This window comes from Octodon degus, unplaced genomic scaffold (assembly GCF_000260255.1).
Source record: "Octodon degus isolate 3935 unplaced genomic scaffold, OctDeg1.0 scaffold00036, whole genome shotgun sequence".
NCBI classification, from domain to species: domain Eukaryota; kingdom Metazoa; phylum Chordata; class Mammalia; order Rodentia; family Octodontidae; genus Octodon; species Octodon degus.
The window spans coordinates 15,208,165-15,225,767 of NW_004524612.1; the positions used below are offsets into that span (position 1 = coordinate 15,208,165).

At 40.7% G+C, this 17,603-nt stretch overlaps 1 protein-coding gene across 1 annotated transcript in view; it reads right to left on the reverse strand.

Annotated features, from left to right (window-relative positions):
• The window catches only part of Kif13b (kinesin family member 13B), a 197,872-nt gene that overhangs the window by 179,930 nt on the left and 339 nt on the right, over positions 1–17,603 (reverse strand). The window lies entirely within an intron of this gene.

The following is a 17,603-nucleotide window of genomic DNA, read 5'->3' on the forward strand; positions in this document are numbered from 1 at the left end:
GAATATATGCAGTGTATTATTTGTTGAAACTGTACTTCCGATTTGATTTGAAACTGTCTCATTGCTATCTGTTTATCAATAAAACTTTGAAAAAAAAAACAATGGAATAACACAAATTTAAAACACAAAAGATATACATTGCATTTCATGTCTGAAAGCAAAGGAAAAATATCCACCAAATATCACAACAGATCTGTGTGATTATTTGATAAATGTATAATTACATGATGTTCAAATCATAATAAACATTTATATTACTTTAAAAAAAAAAAAAGAAAAGCCCACAGCTAACATCACACTGGAACATAAAGGACGAACAGCCCAACCTCCAACATCAGGAATAAGACAAGGATGTTTACTACACTCTCCAACATTGTACTAGAAATTCTAGTCAGGGCAGTTAGGCAAGAATAACAAACAAAAGGCATCCAGATTGGGAAGGAAGAAAAACAACTATCTCTGAAGATATGATCTTGTATGTAAAAAATCTTACCAAATCTACTAAGAAACTATTAGAACAACTTGTGCAAAGTTGAAAGATGTAGAAAATACAAAAATCAGCTGTGTTTCCATATACCAGCAATCAAAAATCCAGAAATAAAATTAAGAAAAAATAATTTTACTTATACTACCATCAAACTGAGGAGCATTTTTTTAAATGCCAAGACTTATACCCTGAAAATTCCAAAACACTGTTGAAAGACACTAAACACTTAAATAATTGGAAAGACATTCTCTGTCTATAGGTTCATACAATCTAGGTGACAATACTCCCAAATCTACAAGATTCAAGGCAGGAGCTGGTGCTGTAGCTCAACATGCATGTGTTTAGCACACACAGGGCCTACATTTGCCAGCAATACACACACACACACACACACACACACACACACCCTTTCCAAAAAAGATCCAAAACAATCTTGAAAAAAAAATTTGATAGTTCCTATTTCAAAACTAATTATAAATCTACAGTAACCAATGTGGCACTAGTCTAAGTACAGACAGATCAATAGAATAACACAGATACCGTATCTAGATCAATAAAGTAGAACTGAGAGCTCAGAAAAACACTCCCACATTTATGGTAAACTGATTTTTTTTAATGCATTTAGTACAACAGGGTCTACAGGGTCTACAGGGTCTCACTACACAGATCAGACGCCTAGTGATTCTGCTTTCCCAAGCACGGGGATTGCTGTGCATGCCACCACACCCAGTCTCAATCGCCATCTCAGCACGTCCAGTGGCTGGGCCAGTACAGCATTCTGGGAATCGAACCCCAGCCACTACACTCTGCCTAAGCAGGTGCTTTAGTCTGCTGAGCTATCAGGCTGGCCCTTATGGTGAATTGATTTTGACAAGGGCACCAAGACAATCCAATGAAGAAAGGCCAACCTTTTTAACAAGTGGTGCTAGGAGACTGGCTAGCCACATATAAAATAAGGGTGGAGTCTCACCACACACCACATTTAAAAACTAACTACAAAATGTGGGTGGGGGGACTCTAAATGGATGAAAAGTCTAAATGTAAAAGCTAAAACTATAAAACTTTAGAAGAGAAAGGATATAGTAGTGCCGACCTATAATCCTAGGCACTTGGGAGGCTGAGGCAGGAGGATCACTATGAGTTGAGAACAGCCTGGCCTACAAAGTGAGCTCAAGGCCAGTCTGAACTGCATAACAAGACCCTGTCTCAGGGCTGGTGAGATGGCTCAGTGGTCTAGAGCACCTATTTAGAACAAGCTTAGCAAAGCACAAAGCACAGGGACCGCGGTTCAATCCCCTCAGCACCACATGCCAGCCAGCCCTGCTGCCCCCAGGTGGGCTGAGCTGGCCACACACACACAAAAATAAATAAATAAAATAAAATAAAATTAAAAAAAGACCCTGTCTCAAAAGCTGAGATACTACCTCACACCCACTAAAATAACTATGATCAAAAAGCCAGATAATAGGCCAGGTACTGTGTGTGGTACATGCCTGTAATTCTAGATACACAGAAGGCTGAAGTAGCAGGAATACAAGTTCTAAGCTAGCCTGAATAACTTAGCCAAAATAACTTTATCTTTAAATAAAAAAAAAATTTTTTAAAGAACAAAAAGGGTTGGACTGTAGCTCATCACTTCTTGGATTCAATCCTCAGTAGCCCAGTACTGGAGAAAACACATACATACACACACACATACATGTTATGTTCTAAAGTGAAGAAATTATTACCGTTGGGAATGTAAAAGGCCTTTAGAAAACAATTTGGTGGGAACCAGGCATGGCGGCACCTGCCTGTAATCCCAGCACTTGGGAGATTGAGATGGGGATCACTATGAGTTCAAAGACCAGCCTGAGGGCTACAGAAGTGAGCACAGGACCAGCCTGAACTGCATAGCGAGATCCTGTCTCAAAAAAATATAGGCAGTTCTTCAAAAGGCAGGCCTGGGAGGCTGAGTTTGGAGGACTCTGGGAGGCTGACTTAGGAGGACTACAAGTTTGAGCCCCAACTGGGTAATTTAGCAATTGAGCAAGACTTTGTTTCAAAATAAAAGGAAGGGCTCAGGGATGTAGCTCAGCATGAAGACCCTGGATTCAATCTCAAATACTATAAAAAAAAAATTTTTTTTAAAGAGGCAGGTGTGCAGAACCCACAGCTCACAGCCTGTAGGCAGCCTGCAGTTTGGCCCCACAAGACAGTGAACCTGGAAACTTTCCACATTATGATGCGACCTTTAGCAATCACTTTCAGGATGTCACTGTGGGGTGGGGTAACTAAGCAGACAGAGCAGGTGATGGGAAGCACCATGTTGGGCAGGATGAAGTGTGGTGTTCATGCTGCCTGCCACACACAGTCAAAGAGAAACTGTCGTGTACCAGGGTGCTGCGCCATGTGGCTAGAACACAAGGGATTACCCACGACAGTAGCTCAGCCTGCCTATGTGCATGCACCCGTGAAGACAGACCTCCACTGCTCCTATGGTAAGACATGCCAAGTTTTCTTACTACATTATTAAACATGGGCTATGCTATTACATAAAATAATTTAATAAATTACTTTCTTAGCACCTTTGCTCCAGGAGATACAAAGATACTGTCACAATCATATACATAGCTTGCTAAAAATGTTAAAGATATTTTTAAAAGGAAGTTTTGGGCCAAGGATATAGCTCAACAGCAAAAGCACTTGCCCAGCAAGTGCAAGGACCTAAGTTCCATCCCCAGTACCAAATAAAACAACTTTTTTAAATAAAAGGAAGCTTTCTTACTTATACACATGAGTTATATTCATTAATGAGGTAGGTTTGCTTTGTTTTGTTGTCTTTTTGAGACAGGGTCTTGCTGTGCAATTCAGGTTAGCCTTGAGCTCACTTTGTACCCCAGGCTGGCTCTGAACTCTCAGCTATCTTCCTGCCTCAGCCACCCAAGTGCTGCGATTACAGTCTTATGTCATCACGCCCAGCTTGTTATGTATTTTATATGCAGTCCAAGACAATTCTTCACTCCCAGGAGCCCAAGCAGGCCAAAAGCTTTTCTACTATCTTACAGTTACCATAAAATCCAGCAATTCCACTCCTAGACATGTATCCAAGAGAAATGACAACTATGTCCACATAAAACCTATTCAAAAATGCTCACAGCAGCATTTTGGAGGATAAAATTAAAGAAACTCTAATAACCCATATCAAGAAATGAATGGAAAGGTAGAATATATCCATAGAATGAAACACTGACCAGCAATAAAAATAAGTGACAGAATGATACAAACTTCAATGTGGATGACGCTTGCACTAAGGAAAAAGGCCTGTCACACAGGACCATACATCATGAGATTCCACTGAGTTGAAAGGCCCCAAAAAGGGAAATCTAGAGAAGTGGAGAGGAGATGAATGGTTGTTTAGAGCACAGGAATGACTCGTACAGGGTGAAGCTTTTTTCTGAAGGTAATGAAAATGTTCTAAAACTCATTGTGTTGATGACTGTACAACTGTGAGCTTAAAAACAATGAACTGGATGCATTTCATGAGTTTGAATTATATCTCAATACAGCACTGAAGAAAGCATTTTTACATTCTCATATTTTTATATCCTTCTACTTGTCTGACCCAAAGTATGAAACTGTTTCTGTTCACCTTATCTCCACTGCCAAAGATAAGGTCTGAGGAAAGGAGTTACTTGTGTTTTCCAAAGAACCTTGGCCAAATGTCAATGCCATATTCATTATAAAGTATTTTCACTGTTAGAAAAGGTAATTTTAAAAATCCACTTGCACTTACATAACAAATGCAAAACAAAACAAAAAACAAATATAGCCCTCCCTTTTCTGGCCACAATTTTAACTCTTCTATTATCAGTTATTCCTTTTTTGGGGGGACACTGTGTGCCAGAAATCAAACTTATGACTTCAGGCTTGCCAGACAGGCACTGGGCTATATCCTTAGCCCTCAGTTATTTTAATTTTACTTTATTCTCCAAAATACATTCTAGAAATACAAAGAAGTTAGTATTTCTTCTAGTCAATACATTTTTAAGCAAAGGGAGTGTTTTTCATTTGTTTTGTTTTTGTGGTAACAGAAATGGAACCAAGAGACACACTTCACCACTGAACTTTATCCCTAGCCCTTTATTTTTTTTTTTCCTTGAAACAAGATTTCACTAAGTTGCTCAGGCTGGGCTTGAACTTACGATGCTCCCACCTAAACCCCTCAGTAGCTAAAATTATACAGCATGTACCAAAATGTAATTTTTTTTCTAACACGGGATATTGTACCCAGGGCCACATGTATGCTAGCCAAGTGCTCTACCACTGACCTACGCCTCTCACCCCAGCCAAGAGTTCAAAGGAAACCCTTAGAGCTTCACCTAGATGGGGAAGACTAACCAGCCCCAAAAGGTAACTACAGAGTGTGTTCTGCTGTGGTCAGCCAGCCTTAAAATCTATTTCTAATGTTCTATGTTTACATCAGCTCCAGACCATCAGAGAAATGCTGCAAGAAATTTCAGACACACTGGAGCTTCTTTTCTACCATGTAATTGCTTCCCTGCTTCTTGGGCTCAGAGCTCAGTAGAGTGTGCGATCATCTTAGGGTGCTATTAATCATGTTGTATTATCTGACCCTCACAGACAAATCTATGTTATATATAAGTTCATTAGCAGCTCTCCAGAAATTCTGTGATCTCAATCTATTATCTCTCTACCCACCACAAAACCAATTGTTGGTTTCATGCAAGAATGTTTAGTCAGAGCAGGGGAGCTGCAGGTTTAGTTTTGTAAGAATGTAAGCCTGAAAACCTGGGCGTTAATCATTTATCTTGAATTGAAAAGAAATTCAATCATTTCCTCCAACATGTGTATCTATTTCTTCTTTATCTCTTAAATAGCTCCTCCTTCTGTTACTCTACTCTACCATATAGCCATCAAATACAACTAATAATCTGGAAGCATTACATAGTATGATGACCAGCCTCTAGAAAATCCTACACATATTTTTTTTAAAAACCACCTAATAACTAACATCTAACAAGTTCAAATACCTAACACCCACCAAAGAGGTTTTTAATATATAAACCAAAGCTCATTGTTTGTGAAACAAATTTCTACCCTATGTTAACTGAGATACATATTTAGAAAAGTTTTCCCTCCTCAGTGAGACAGTTTTGTTGTTTGTTTTTTGTTTGTTTTTGTTTTTTTTTTTTCCGTGAGACAGTTTAAAAGAGAATACAGGTGGAACACCTAAAATGCACAAAAAGCAAATAAACATAGTCAAGCCAGATGTGTTACCTGTAATCCCAGCACTCTGGAGGCCCACGCAGGAAGATGATAAATTCAAGCCCAAAGTGGGCTCTCTAAATCACCATTTAGAGAGAGATGTGATTTCAAAATAAAAAATATAAAAAGGCTGGGGATATACCTCAGAGTAAAGGTCTTGGGTTCGACCTTCCGTGTCACAAAATAAACACACACATATATACACACACACACACACACACAGAGTCATATCTGAAAACAGTATAAGGGTCATATATGTGAGGAGCATTTTTAAACTACAGCTAGTGTACCCTCAAACTATACTAGACGGCTGTATTAAATTACAGTTTCAATATTCTAAATATAACATACTCTCCACTCAAAATTTATTCTTCACTGCCTAGAAAGCAATGTGGTGATGAAATACATTTACAAATTTAGGCCTTACATTTACTCTGAAGAAAACATCAAAAACAAAAACCACCACCTAGCAAAAGCCTAAAAGATAAACATCTTCCTCTTAGTTCAGAACAATACCTAGATTAGAAAGATAAGAAACTAGCCCTACTCACTGGCTTGTAAAAACATCACCAAGCACACTCATGTTTGCAGCAGCATTATTCACGATTTTCAGAGATGGAAGTGGCCCAACTGTCCGCTGCTGAATGGATAAACAAAATCTAGTGTATACATACACTGGAGCATTAGTCAGATTTAAAAAGGAAAGAAAGTCTGGCAGTACCTCAATATGGGTGAGCCTCAAGACACAACAGTAAGTGAAATAAGCTAGAGATGAAAGGAAAAATGCTGTCTCACTGCATTCACCCAAAGCTCCTAGAGGAGCCAGCTTCATAGAGAAAGAGTGAATGGCGGCCACAGATACGAGAGCATGGGGCCATTGTGTCTAATGACTGCAGCGCTTCAGTCTCACAAGGTGGGAAAAGTTCTGGATGTAGAGGGTGGTGACCCAATAATGTGAAATTACTTAATGCCACAGAAGTGTATACTCAAAAATGGCTAAAATCATGTTATGTTACACATAATTTACCATAATAGAAACTGCATACTTCAAAATCATTAATGCTATGTTACATATACTTTACTTTAAAATAAAAATAGCTCTAGGTACTTATTAAAATAATAAGCAACACAGAGACAACAGTTTACTCACAGTGAAGCCTAAAGTAATGAGATTGGGATTTAATTAATATTATGTCTCAAAATCAATTAAAAACTAGAGTGATTTTAAATACCACTCTTAAGTTTATGTTATGACTGATCAACTTTTATAGTACTCATAACTACGAATTCTTTGGTATCTATGAGTCCTTAAAAAAAAAAAAAAAAAAAAAAAGAAGAAATTTCGTAACATGCTAAGGTCCATATTATTTCCCAAACAGTGTGCCTTTCCAGGGCAAATTTCTCATGATAAATATTAAAATATCAACAGCTGACAGCTCAGCATATTCAGCATATTAGTCATCCTGTAAAGTGAGCAATAACTTGAAACAAGTCTCTCTCCAACGCACAAATCGGCTATGGCTCGCACCCCAATGACTTCATAGTAAAACATGGGCAGGGCCTGGGCAAGGCCCCGGCCTTGTATAACTCATGCTCCACCTGGGGAAATGCACCACCACAGTGTGAGCAAAGTAACTGAGCTACCCACTTAGTAATTGGCTCTTCTGATTCTCCTCAAATTAGTAATAATTTCCAAACAAATCTACCACCCAGAAACATAGATGCACCTTCCTTTACCAACAGTCATGCTCAAAAAAGACTAACTATAACTTATTTTTAATTCACTAGAGTCCATTTTAAGAAGGAAGAAAATAAACTATATTGGAAAGGTTTACCTTTCAATTAAATTTCGAAGTTTGCATCCATGTACAGCCCTATTTTCCAGTAACATGTTCCACATCCAGTATTTTCATGTCTCCGCATGCTAAAATGCTCACTAACAACTCATGGGCAAAGGACTTGTTTCTCCAATTGGACTGTATGGTTCTCACTGGCAGAAGGCAAGGAATATGGCTGGACCTCTTCCCTTGTCAGTCCTCAGATCCTTCTGTTTACCAAGTTCCACTGACTCCAGAGAAGGGAAAACTAGATGGTGCCACAGAGGTTGGTCTTTTGCTTTCTAGAGATATATACACTCTAGCCATTACCTTTATTTTTCACCAGTAAACATGAAAGTCTATTCAAAAAATACAAGGTAAAAATATAACCAAGGAGATAGGCATGGTAGCTCACATCTGTCATCCTAGCGCTCCCCAGGAGGCTAAAGCAGGAGGATCGCTGTGAGTTTGAAGTCAGCCTGGGTTACACAGTCTGTCCAAGGCTAACCTGAACTACATAGCAAGACCCTGATTCAAAAATATCAAAACAGGGGGCTGGGGAGATGGCTCAATGGAATAAGTGCTTGCCTGGCAAGCGCAGGGACCTGAGTTCAATCCCCAGTTCTGCCAAAAAAAAAAAAAAAAAATCAAAACAGGGCCAATGAGATAGCTAAGCAGACTAAGTACCTGCTTTGGCAAGCACAGGGGCCAAGGTTTGATGCCCGGTCCTACATGCCATGCCAGCCCTGCCCCTAGGGCGTGCTGAGCCAGCAACAGAGTGCAAACATGGTGGCACATGCCTGTAATCCCAGCACTGAGGAGGCTGAAACAGGAGGATCACTCTGAGTCTGAGCTGCATAGTGAGAACCTGTACCAAATACATAAATGAGAAAAAAAAAATCAAAACAAAAACAAAGGGGCCGGGGAGATGGCTCAGTGGAATAAGTGCTTCCCAGGCAAGCACAAGGGCCTGAGTTCAATCCCCGGTTTCAAAAAAAAAAAAAAAAAAAACAAAGACACTAAGTTCTAATATGACTGAAGAATGAAGGAATGGAAGAGTTACAGGATGGGGTGACAAATAAGGGGAAGACAGGTGACAGGGCGAAAAATAATCCTAATAAGCCAAACACATGCATTCACAAAACTTAATCAACCTCAGAGGGTGAGGAAACAGGCATTGGTAGAACACTTGCCTAGTATGTACAAGGCACTGGGTATAATCTTCAGCACTGCAGAAATGAAGCTAAATAAAATTTTTAAAACAAAGACTAAAAAGACAGAACCAGAAGAAAAAAATAATCTTAAAAAGAAAAAGCTAGAGAATTCACACTCAATTACAAAACTTTCCACAAAGCCACATAACTCAGAGAATGCAGCACTATTACAAAGATAGAAAGGCATATAGATCAAAGGAATTCAGAGTCCAGAAAAATAATGATAGAAATATGAGTCACATTTATGGTCATCTGATAAAGATGCCAAGATGATCCAATGAAGGAAAGAATAATTGTGTCAACAAACAATTGTGGAACAACTGGATACTCAGGCAAAAGAGTAAAACTGAACCCCAACTTTACACTACATTCAAAACTCCCAGCGCCAGACAGATAGCTCAGCAGATTAAAGCACCTGTTTAGGCAGATGCAGGGACTGGAGTTCAATCCTCGGCATGCCATGCCAGCCCCACCCCCAGTGCATCCTGAGATGGCGATTGAGACTGGGCATGGTGGTACATGCCTGTAATCCCAGTGCTTGGAAGGCTGAAAACAGGAGATCAGTCTGATCTGTGTAGTGAGACCTTGCAGACCCTACGCTAAATACATAAAAATAAATTAATTAATTACAATTTAAAAAAAAAAAAAAACCTCCAGAGCCTGGCACAGTGGTGCACACCTGTAATCTCACCACTCTGGGAAGCTGAGGGAGGAGAATCACAAGTGGGAGCCCAGCCTGGACAACCTGTCAAGACACCATCTCAAAACAAATAAGAACTGGGGATGTAGCTTAGTGTCATGGCCCTGGATTCAATTTGCAGTACTGAGAAAAATACATATATATTTACAACTCAATAGTGAATCTCAACATTATGTCCCATCAGAGAAATACCACTTCATGCCCACTAGGCTGGCAATAATCAGAAAGCAGACTGGCAGTATGGCCCTGGGTCCAATCCCCAGAACTGAAAATAGGGGTGTGGACAATAACAAGTGTGACCAACGATTGATAGAAACTGGAACCTTCAGACATTGCTAGTGAGAATGGAAAATGAAGAAGTCATTTATTTTGGAAAACAGTTTGACAGTTCCTAGAGTTAAAAGTGCTACGAACAAGCACTTCTACTCCTAGCTATATGCACAGCCAAGAAAAATGAAAGCCAATGTCTAGATAAAAACTATACACAATGTTCATACAAGCATTATTCACTATGGCCAAAAGCTGGAACAAGACAACAACTGCCCAACAACTGGTGAATGGATAAACAAAATGTGGCATAACCATTAATGGAATACTATGTAATTCAGACATAAAAAAAGTGAAGCACTGGTTCATGCTGCACAGATTAAACCCTGAATGTCTTAGCCAAGTGAAAGAAGCCAGATACAAAAGTCTACAGGTTGTACAATTCTGTTTCTACGAAATTCTTAGCCCCTAGCAGGTTAATGGCTGCTAGGGGCTAAGGGAAAGGGGATGGAGAACAGCTGCCAAAAGGTTTTCAGTTCTCCCTTAGGTGCTGAAAATGTTCTGAATAACACAGTGGTAATGGCTGTACAACTCTGTGAGTAGAGCAACAGCCACTAGACGTACTGTTTTGGTTTGTGAGTTGTATTTAATGAAAGAAGTGCTGGGCATAGTGGGCCACACCTATAGCCCTGGCTACTCATGAAGTTGAGGCAGGAATCGAGTTTGGGGGCAATCTGGCCAACACATAAAAACCCCACCCCCAGGGAAAAGGAGAAATAAAAAGAAAAGAGAAAAAAGCTGAGAATGACTCTGCTACCCTCAACTGACACATGTTTAGAGTCCTTCACTCACATGCCTATACACCAACTGCTCTGAAGCTCCTGGCTTGCCTAATTCTGCTTGCTTTCAATGACCTCACATTCTGCCTCATCAAGAAAGTAAAGCAGTCCAAGCCTTTCCTGGCTCAATTATTCTCTGCCTCCTGTATTTCAAAATGTTGCTCTGCTGACTCTGTGCATAACAAAGCAGACATCTCCTCAGATTTAATAAAATAATTAGAAAATTAAAAATTTGGGCCAGGGAGATAGCTCAACAGCATAAGCACCTGTCTGGCAAGCACAAGGTCCTGAGTTTGATCCCTGGTACCAGAGAAAAGAGGAGAGGGTGGGGGGAAGAAGGGGAGGGAAGGGGAGGAAGGAGAGAAAAGCAGAGGGGAGGATGGGGGAGGGGAGGTTAAAGATTAAAAATTAAAAGGACCTGGTGAGCTATCTGCACCTCTAGAAACCACTCCCCACCCTTGCCTTCCAAGCGAAGCTTTCTGCAGGAAAATTCATAGAGATCTGTCCTCCACACAGGCAGTTACTCACCAGCCCACTGCCAATGTCCTGCCCAATTTACTCACTCACATGAGATTATTGTGAAAATTGCCACCAAACGCAGTGAAGCCAAGCCTACCAGACAAAATTTCACGTTAATCATACTAGCCACTCCTGTGACACCTGTGTGCTAAGCGCTCATTCACTGACACATATGGCCACCCTCGCTCTCCACCACATTACTCTTACCTGTTTTCCCAAGTGTGCCCCTCTTTCCTGGCCCCTGACTTCCTCCTATGTGCCCCACTGTGAAATTCAATCTTCTTCTACAGTAGTGGCTCCCAACTTCTATGTATGTCCAGTCCCTCAGTTTCAGATTCATATACACAAAGCCTTCTGGATCCATCTCCTGAGTTTCCCCCAGGAATACACTGTATTTTTTGGCCATGGTTAAAGCCATGGTATGTGGCACCAGGTAAGACTATCCAAGACATATTTCTACCCTAAAACTACCTCTCCTATACTTCTCATCTCAATTACCCAGCATTCACAGAGTCACATAAATCAGAGCCTCCGCAACAAATTCTGCAAGTTCAGTGTTCCTCTGACGCAGCCCAAATCCCACTATGCTTTCAGTGCTGGCAATCATGCCTGTCACCCTGTGGGACCTGGAGGCAAGAAACTGTTCATGCTGCCTCCTGTGCCATTCTCAAATCCTAGCCACACTTCTTTAATCCATAATGCACAAAACTGCACAACTATGTTCTTACGATGCATACCTCTTATTACCAACATGACTATGAGGTCCTCCAGTCAAAGATCGGGACTTGCTCTTTTAGGACATTCTGCACCTCTCACAACTGCCAGATCCCTTGAAAACTCATCAAGGGACCAATACAGTAATAAAAGCACAGGCTTTGATGGCTGGCTCCAAAATACTGATTATGCAATCTTAGGAATGTTAATTAACCTCACTGAGATTATAATAAATAGAAATTCTACAACTTTCAAAGTGTGGTTTGAGGAATAAGCTAAAGTAAAATATAAAAAGCAATGACTTCTTTAACTCACAAATAGAAAGCTCTTGGTGCTCAGCAGTAGAGAGTATGCCTAGTGTGAGAGGCCCTGAATTCAATTGCAAGAAGAAAAAAAAAAAAAAAAGACAGAGAGTAAGGTCTCCACAAAAGTAGTTATAGGAAATCAAATGAGTAGCAGGCACTTGCCTAGCATATGGGAGGGCCTGGAATCATCTACTCTGAGTTTGATTCCAAGCCTGGGGGAAAAAAAAAAAGACGAGGAGGACAATAAAAAGGAAAGAAGGAGGAAAAGGAAGAGAGTAGTTCACATTTTTCTTTTTAGTCAACACTGCTGAATGGGTGGGCTTATGCTCTCTGGAACTTGGGAGAGAGAAAACTGGCATTATTATGCCATGATCTGTGTCCCATGGACCCATTTTGTACACTTCTCTAGAGAGCTTGCTACTCATCATTGCCAAGTATTTTAAAAGAACACGTTTGGTTCCACAGAAGGGGAACCAATCAGCAAGCACAGATATCAATAGGCCCATTTCCATTTGAACCCACAATTCAATTCATCTCCCTAAGTAATAGTTTGTCAGTGATTTCTTCCATTTCAGAGCCTAAGGAGTGGAAAAGTCAAGCATTAGCCACTGTTCTACAGAAGAGATCAGGTAAAAGTTAAAAATAATTTCAACAAAATTATGTCTTATAAAGATGTACCTCCCCAGAAAGCCTCTGGCTATAAACAACTCCAAATTTCAGTCACTGACATGACAGCAGAAACAATGTCACAATGGATGTGTGCCTTATCCACCATTAGCATACACAGCAGACACTAGTAAAACAAGTACCTTCTGTTTCAGCAAGCACTCAAAAATTTCCATCCAGTCATCCTTAGCTCCACACAGCCCAGTGATCTCCAAAAATGCTGAAGAACCTCCAGGCCTCAGGGTCAAAAATGCCTTCCTGCCCCTTCACTGCCTAGGGACAGCCTTTTTCCTCACTGACAGCAGGGTCCCAAATCTCCTCTCACTTTGTTTTGTTTTGTTTTGATCCTTTGTTTGTTTTGTAACAGAGTCTCACTATGTAGCCCAGGCACCTTGAACTCATTCACAGTGATCCTCCCGCTTCAGCCTCCCGAATGAATGCTGCGATTACAACTATGCGCCATTACCTAGATCTTTTGATTAAGGGTAGCTTACTTGATTTTACCAGGCCTTCTTCAACTCATTCATACAACTTCATTTTTCTCATGTTCTTTTTTAAGTACAGCCCTGCTATGGCGGGAGTCGGATGTGGCAATTTTTCACATAGGTGTCCACACAAATATCTAAAAAGCTAAACAAACTGCATGGACCTAAAGCCACACTTCTGGCCTAGTGAGTATCCCAGACTTCCTGCAGTTCCCCCAGCCTTTCACAATCTGTCCTTCTCCAGGCAACCGTACATAATCCTCCCTCCAGCCAGGTGAATCTGGTCTTTGCCGCCTAAAAGCACCACACTCAATCTTGCCCTGTGCTGCTCCCAGGCAACTTGGCCTCCTCCACGGTTCACCACATGCCTGCTCAAATCACACTTCCCTGGAAGCCTTTGGTCTAGACAGCCTTTCTCAGCAGTCCTCCCTAATCAGTGTTCTCTCTGCCTCAGAATTTCTATACGTCCCAGTCAATCACCCCAAACTTAATAACCCAGCTTTCCATTTTATCTCTGCACAGGACAGCCACATCGCGCAAGCAAGGGCCCCAAAGCACACCTTCTTCTTTTGAGGTGCTGGGGACAAAACCCAAGGCCTTATGCATGCAAGGCAAGAGCTCTACCACTGAACTATATTCTGAACCCTAAATCACAGTTTAAGAAATTAAATATGATAATACAACTAAGCAGGCTTCTAACAAAACCCTCTGAACAACTTCATTTATTCAGGATTCTTTCTAGCTTTGACTCACTAGATTTAATCATAGCTACACATACAATTTCATTCTGGGTTTCCCAGAAGGTCTTCCACACAAGTTAAAACAAAGTGCTCCTTTGAAAAAAAGAAAGAAAACACTCTCCCTTTGGTTATAGTTTTGATCCTCACTTTGAAGGTCTGCATCCTAATTCTTCCACTGAGATACCAGTCTATGATTTACCGAAGCACTGGCTTTATTTGACATGAGTACATATTTTGTGTCTTTTACTATAGCAAGAATTTCAAAATGCAAAGTAAACTCCTCGGAAGTACCTGCTAAAAATCAACATGTTGCCTGTAATCCCTAACACCTGAAATAATCCATTTTACTTTTTCTCTCTCACTCAATTTCTAGTATAGTTTTTTGTTTCTCTCCCTTAGGCAAAGGTATTTTCTAAACACTTATATAACTTATTTACTTTGACAGTCAATCTTATGCATATTAAAACAGGGGCAGCCTCCTGATTAAAGATCTCAAGCCATCTATATAAGGCTAGAAACCTGGCAGACACTCAATAAATGATCACTTGCCTATTAAATATTTTTAAACCACCTAATGTTATAAAATGTCAAATTCCTGAAAAGGATTATGTTGCTGATCCAACTAATAATGTTGATTATGCTCATAAAACTTTCAGCTCTTTTAACCATTAGATTGCTTAACAGTGCTGAACAGGTGTTCTGCATACAGCGTGGACACAAACAAGAGTCTCTGCTGAGTTGTACAGAGCAAAAGACGAAACAAATAATGACATCTACAAATAGAACTTCAAGGTCTGTGACAAGAAATATGCCCCTTTAGCTTCATCTTTCAGAGGAAAAAAAAATTAGTAAAACTTGCAATGTTCAAACTATGTAAAATTACATATGCATGTGAGCACAAATGAGAATGAAAGAAAACTTGTTAGGATCAAAGGGTGTGGGAGACTGTTTTCCCTTCTATTTATTGATTGTTTTGTTAGTGGGTTACAATGCATAAATACATATTCTTGACAAAAGAGCCCTTACAATTCTTGCTATTACTGAAGTAAGGTCTAACCTTAGCATTCAAGTAACTAACTTCCCCAAATCTGTAGTTTAGCAAAAAAATTGAAACATTTCTATAACAAATGTTAAATAAAAACCAACCACTTCAAGGCTCAAAACAGAGGCTGGGGATATAGCTCAGTGGCACATCGCCCTCCTGGCAAGCACAAGGTCATGAGTTCAATTCCCAGTACCAAAATAAAAAAGGATTCAGAATACACAACCAGGTGGGGCGTGGTGATGCACACCTGTCAGCACTGGGGAGGAGGGGGGAAGGCAGGAGGATCATTTAAGAGAGTACATACAAAATTAAATCTTACCCCATGCATCAATCTCAACTGGTCTTCATGAGTGATTAATCAGGTTACTTTCTGCACTTATTTGCTCTGACAGAAATAACCAGGGATAAAGTTGATTTGTCATTATTATATGCTATTACTTGATACATTAATTTTCCCAGAAGTAATAACTCTTCAAAGTAATATGCTTCTTTTCAAAATTGTTGCAAAGGACTAGTTTTGCCTTTTTAAATGAATGTTAGGTACCAATTAAAAATCATTGGCCCTAAGATTCCACTACATTCTACTGTATTCCATAACACCATAGATCTATGTGAACTACTAGTTCGTGTAGTTTAAGTATCTGTGATGATCAATGAAAAGAGAAGTCCATGTGCACATCAAGAAATGTAAGTGAGGGTTAAGAAAAGCCACTAAAAGAATTGAGAAAACTGTTTACCACAAATAATGCACTTCTATTTACAGGATAATAGAAACTATGTATAAATGTGAGTTCAAGCCAGGCATGGTGGTGCAGACCTGTAATCCCAGCACTTGGGAAGCTGAGGCAAAAGGATGGCTGAGAGTTCAGGGACAGCCTGGGCTACAAAGTGAGTTCAAGACCAGTCTGAACTGCATAGCAAAACCATGTCTCAAAAAGATAGAATACATAATAAAGTGAGTTCAAGCCAAGGAACAGCTTTCACTGCACTGCTGAAATTATTATTCTGTGTATGCCTTGAAATTCTAACATCAGCCACTATTACAATCTTATCAGTAGCAATTTCAAAATAACGAGCAGGAAGCACAGTGCACATGTGTTCATGGTGCACCTGTGATCTTACGTACTGGACAGGCTAAGGCAGGAGGACAAGAGCTCAAAGGAGGTCTGCCTCGGCAATTTAAGAAGAGCCTATCTCAAAATGAAAAATAAAAACGGCTGGATCTGAAGCTCAGTGATAAAGCACCAACCGCACACGTACAAGGCCCTAGGTTCAGTCCCCAGTAGGGAGGTGGGGGGTTAAAATGACAATAACACGCCAAACACTTCAACCTACAGGACAGGGAACACGGAGAGAAAGAGGGAGGGGCTCTAAATATCTAAGTCCTTTCTGTGGTTGATTGGCAGCCTTCTTATAGCACTGACATTTCCAAGTGTTTCTGTGTGAAGGAACTTTTAAGAATGTGCTGAATCCATCTTTCAGAATCAGATAAGTTGTGTTCCATTTGGCCTGGGTTGTTGTTTTTTTAATCATGAACGATTATGATTAACTTGAAGTGAACTTACTGATGCCTGAATATTTAAAAATTGAGGCTTCTGGAAACTTTCTGACTTCCACCGAAGTTATTTCATTTTTTCAGAGCCTGGCCCTTCAGGAAAGCCTCAAAGCCTCAAGCAACCAGCCCAGGGAGCAACATGTGGGCAAATCAAGTCCCAGAGTAAAGACAGAAACCAACTTCCAATAGGACAAACTAAGCATAGAGCAACTCCTTGATCTGTACATTTCAATAAATATATATGAATAGAAAGAGAACCTGTAAGTACTACATAAAAGGAAATGCTTGATTTGGAACAAAGGTAAGGATTTGGAACAGTTTACAAATGATTCAGGTACTTAAAACGGTTAGAATTAGTCTAGAGTCTTTCCACACGCGAAGTCGTATCCTGGGACTGTAACAGCGATCCCAATAATCAGACCTCGTTTTCAAACCTATTATCTCATTTAATGAAACCTGCTCCGCCACGCCTCTGTGAAGTATCAAAGGCGATACTTAAACTCCTGAGTTGGATTCCACTCCATGGGGCTGCAGAAAGATGATTTAAGAGGTCTCAGTTTATCTGTTGTCTGTCCTCCGTGCAGACTTCAGAGAAGGTCTGAGCAAAACAATTTCACAAGAATCTTGGCACCTAAGGTATTTATTGTTGAGATGACGAATATGACTTCGAGCAAAAGCAAAAACTTCTCGACTGTCCAAACACTGCAAGCAAAAAGGCATCGCTTTCACCCAACGCCAATCACAGTGCAGGAACCCCAGCCCCTCAGGGCTACGCAGTTCAAAGTTAATATAAAGTGGAAAGGCGAGCCGAGGGCCGGGCCGGCGCGGGCCATTCGGGGTGCGGCAGGACTTGGGTCCCGCGAGGGGCGCGGCTCCGGTCGGGACGCGGTGACAGCCTGCGGGGACAGGGCGCGGGCCGGGGTCGCAGGGCGGAGGGCACAGGACGCGGACGGAAGGGGCGGCAGGCCGGGGAGGGGGCCCG